This window comes from Thermobia domestica, chromosome 5 (genome assembly GCF_964235325.1).
Source record: "Thermobia domestica chromosome 5, izTheDome1.hap1.1, whole genome shotgun sequence".
Classification (NCBI taxonomy): domain Eukaryota; kingdom Metazoa; phylum Arthropoda; class Insecta; order Zygentoma; family Lepismatidae; genus Thermobia; species Thermobia domestica.
In genome coordinates this window covers 256,497,854-256,502,931 of record NC_137458.1, presented here as the reverse complement: position 1 = coordinate 256,502,931, position 5,078 = coordinate 256,497,854, and the positions used below count along the sequence as shown (strand labels likewise).

The following is a 5,078-nucleotide window of genomic DNA, read 5'->3' as shown; positions in this document are numbered from 1 at the left end:
TTTCTCCCCTTCTCTCTTTCTTTCTTCATCTCTGTCACACTCTCTCTCTCTATCTGTCTCTCTCTCTCTCTCTCTCTCTCTCTCTCTCTCTCTCTATATATATATATATATATATATATATATATATATATATATATATATATATATATATATATATATATATATATATATACGAGGGCGGTTTGATAAATCCGTGCAAAGTCCGAGATAGGACAACACTGATGCGTACCGAGGTGATTGTCAGTTAGTAACATCTCTTGGTAAAACATACACCAAGTGGCAGCTCTGTTTAGTGCTCTGTGTTTGGCTTGCGGTTGAATTGAGTAAGTCGAGTGAGTTTCACAAATATGGATGAAAGAGAATTTCGTGTGGTGATAAAACATTATTTTATGAAAGGTATTTCGCCTCAAAAGACGAAGGAGAAGCTAGATAAACATTATGGTGAATCTGCACCTTTGATTAGAACAGTGTATAAGTGGTTTCAAAAGTTTCGAAGTGGCTATATGAGCACAAGTGACGGTGAACGTTCTGGACGCCCTATCGAGATCACTCCACCAAAAATCATTGAGAAAATCCATGATATGGTCATGGATGATAGACGAGTGAAGGTGCGTGAGATTTCTAGTGCTGTGGGCATCTCTAGTGAAAGGGTAAATAATATTTTGCACCAACACTTGGGCATGAAAAAGCTATCCGCACGATGGGTGCCGCGATTGCTCACAGTGGATCAAAAACGAAATCGTATGAGGTGTTCCCAGGACTGTTTGCGGCTGTTTCAACGGAATCCATAGGACTTTAAGTGGCGTTTCGTCACTTTGGACGAAACGTGGATACACCCCTACACACCTGAAACCAAGGCAGAGTCCAAACAATGGGTTGCTAGCGGGGAATCTGCACCAAAGAAGGCGAAGACCGTTCCTTCAGCCAGGAAAGTGATGGCGACTGTCTTTTGGGATTCTCAAAGCATAATCCTCATCGACTATTTAGCAAAGGGGAAAATTATTACAGGTGAATATTATGCATAGTTATTGGAGCGTTGAAAAACTGAGCTGGAAGAAAAACGTCCACAATTGGCCCACAAAAAGTTCTTTTTCAACACGACAATTCCCCAGTGCACTCATCTGTCATTGTAGCCGTAAAATTGATGGAATTAAAATTCCAACTCCTTTCGCATCCCCCTTGTTCGCCAGGTTTGCCCCCTCGGACTACTACTTGTTTCCCGATCTGAAGAAATGGTTGGCGGGACGCAGATTTTCGTCAAACGAGGGGATGGTTGCAGCAACTAGTGTCTATTTTGCAGAGTTGGACCAATCATATTATTTAGAGGGGTTTAACAAACTGGAGCAGCGTTGGACGAAGTGTATCAGCCTCAAAGGAGACTACGCTGAAAAATAAAATAATGTTATCCATGAAAATGCAGTAGTTTTCAATTTTGCACGGACTTATCAAACCGACCTCGTATATATATATATGAAGGATCTTACTCCTACCAAGCAAAACTTGAAATGATGCCCCTGATGCAGACATTCGTAGAGTATAAGACTTTTCATTTTTCAAAATACCACAAACGTAATTAGATTGGGAATTTAGTGATAAAGAAATTGCTTTCACCCACTGATTTGAATTTTTAAAAAAATCTTTGCCTGATGAATGAAAATCTTGAATTAGCACCCTTTTGTTCTAACTGAGTTAACAAATATGGACGCTGTAGTGGAGCTCGGAACTTCAACATTTCTTTCAATAAATACATAAATAGTAATTCTTCTTTTACGAAGATTCTTGCAAAAATTACAAAATTTCAATTAATACATTTAAAAATAGTCCTGTACGTACACCGCCATCTGTTCCTAGTTAGACGTAGTACTATTCTCATCTCGAGTTGTAGTCACTTTTTCAGCAAGGCACCTGAAGCTACACTAGGAGAAAAAAAAAAAGGAGGAAAGAAGCTTAACAAAGAGAATGGGCTAATAATTCAAGTGGAGTCGTAAAAGAAAGAAGAAAAAAGCAAAAGAGAAATGAGATCAACAACGACAAGAAAAGGAGGATGTAAACGACGGTAATAATAACAAGAAAAAAATCACGAAACATATTTTTCGGAAGAAAAAAAAATAGGGTGGTGAGAATTCAATGACCGAGTCAAGGACAGTTTGCCAATCAGTTTTGTTTTTATTTTTTTCACCTACAAGGTTACGACAAACACTCAGACAGAGAATAAACAGTAAAAAAGAGAGAGAGATACTAATACAAGTTGAATGTCAGTGATACAAAATTTATGGTATACATTTTACAGTAACATGTTATGCGTGAAATACATACATACATACACTGTGATAACTGTCCTCAGTTTCAATAGAGTGATGTAGCTTTTAAGAATAACAGCAAATAGACAACCAATCCTCTTTCAAGGCAGAATAAATGAATGTTGGTTTATCGTATTCAACGGAACATACGGTGTTTTTTATAGTATCTTCAAAATGTCCGTATGTGATGATCTCGCTAAATGGTTCTTCCACCTTTTCTTTCTCAAGCATTTATTTTTGGATTCAGCCAATAGGGTACCTAGAACGTATGATTGTTGGCGGGGATAAATGGTGGATGGGATCAAAAGAGAAGTCATTTTACAGCATCATTATAATCATCAATATTAATTACAAAGTTAGTAAATTCTTGTAGCAAACTGACGCCTTTCACGCCTTTACTGTCCTAAGCTAGTGCCGTATTTATTAAATACCCGTGCACAGTGGCGTATTTATGATTAAGTTTCGGGGAAGCAGGGGTCAATTGCCTACCTGAGTTTGAGAATTAAATATATTTTGATCGATCGTCTACCAATATACTAGGAAAAAATGTGAAACTCGTATGTCGGTGGAGGTACCACTAAAGGTAAATCTGAAATGACGCTTCCGCACACATTGAATTTTTGTAATCTCATTTCAAGTTAAGTCATTTCATTTTAGAAGAAAAATGAAAATATTCAGTTTTATTTGTGAATGATTTTACCTGAAAGAAAATGTTGAGACAAGTTGAAGCTGAAATACACTAATTGTAGTGTTAGTTGGTGTCGAACGTCAACCAATCAAGTTGGTGTGGAACACCAGTTTCGCTTATCGGGTCCTCTTAGTTTTGGTGATATTGACGATGGCCGACTTGAATCACAACAAACAACGGTTGAAAGTATGATAGGAGAAATGAAAGAAAGTAACAACTAAAAAAAGGAAAGAAAGAAACAAAAGAGCAGCTTGGATGAAAGAAAAAAGAACGCAGTTTTTACGTGGAATTAAATTTGAAAAATAGAGTATTATTTCTGAACAAAGAGCGTAATAGTCGGGAGGCAGAATCTGGAAAAGTCACCAAAATAGAAGTTGGATCAACCCGAGAGAATAAAAGCAACCGAAGGTCCTAAATCATCAAGTCACTATCCCTATCATTTCTAGACCACCGGTCGCTTGATGCGAGAGGAAGCTTCCCCCGTACACCCCTCCACTACTGAAGCTAAAAAATTGAGCATTTCAAATAAAAGGATATATCTCCGAAACTAATCAAGTTATTAATGAATTTCTTTTTCCGGTTTTATCTGTAAGGTATGCTTTACGATTTTGTCTATCCATGCTTAAGATAGGCAGAACGGATTTTCGGAAAATTTAACTTAAACATTAAAAATTGGCATATTTTGTCCTTAATATTTTCTTTTTTGCTCTGTATCTTCGCAATGAGTTAAGATATGGAAAGAATATCCCTAATTAAATTTGTAGAGTATTAAATTATCTCTCCAACGGTACCAATATTGTTAGGTTTACTTCCAAAAGTAGCTGTACGGCGAGGTAAGTTTGAAGGAAAGTGCAATTTCAGTCGAATGCTGATGCTAAGAATGGCACTACTGAATTTCAGCTCACGTCACTCAATAAAGGTTTTGTTTCCCAGATAAAAGCTTATTTTATTTCTATATTTGAAGAACGGTTTTCACCCTTCACCCTTGAGCTCTCCCGCTCTGTGATGATCATTCCTAGATCTCTAGTCTAGATACGACCATGCATTAAGGATCACAAAATTTTGAGACAAGCAGAGATGTCTTTCATAGCATTAAAATCCATTTACAGTTAATATTCAAGATGATTTCGAATTTTCAGCTCTATTTGTATGCAATAGATATCTTCATCGGGCGTTGAAAATAATTCCGTATTTCTTTAACTAAAATGTTTATCTTACCATAATGAAAAAGTAGAAAATATAAAGAATGTAAGAATATAAGTAAAGATGTCTTAAGTGAGAGAAAACATCATTTACAAGTGATATATAGGGTGATTGATAACATCGTTGTACACCCGAAGGGTATTTCTGAAATCAAGAATGGGCCCGTATTTTCTCAATGGTCACTTTAAAAAATATTTTTGCAGAAACCTCAACAACTCTATTTGTATGTAATTTATGAGAATATTACATCAAACAACATTAAATACTTACTTATTACTGGAAACAAGCAAAACTATAATATTCTAGATTATCATATCGAATCTGCACAAAGTATTTGCAAAATTACATATTTATTTAGTATTTTGAATCCTCATCAGATGAATCATTTTCTGGTACATAACTGTTTATAAGTAAGTTATAACACTTGTTACAGTGTTTTCACGCACTCCACTGAATCTCGCACACACTTGCAATTGTTTGTGTCGCACATATGTTTATATGTACTAGACTTTATTCTTGGGCAACTTTTACCCATAGACTCGTGAGTGGTCCATTTGGGTACCAATTTTCCATTTGTAGTTTGCCAACTAAAATGTTCGAGTTGAAGGAAGTCTATATTCGAGTCACTAGCATGCCGCCAAATGTGTGCTTAAAGGTGTGCTCGCTTGGTGTGGAGCATTAGAGCACATTTTATTGGTGGAAGTTGGTCTGAGCTTTTGTGACCGACCAAATGAGCGTAGACCGCACTGATCGAAGATTTTTGTGAGTCAGTGTGAAGATTCACCACAAAGTCTTCAGCACGTGCTATCGTCTCATCATTCATATTACCAGATCCTAAATTACTTACCAAGTATGATTTTTTAAAATATACATTCCATGCTTTCCGT

General features: G+C 36.4%; 1 pseudogene; it reads left to right on the top strand.

The window, feature by feature from the left end:
• Positions 1–347: 347 nt before the first annotated feature.
• LOC145685483 (histone-lysine N-methyltransferase SETMAR-like) lies at positions 348–1,025 on the top strand (annotated as a pseudogene).
• Positions 1,026–5,078: the final 4,053 nt, after the last annotated feature.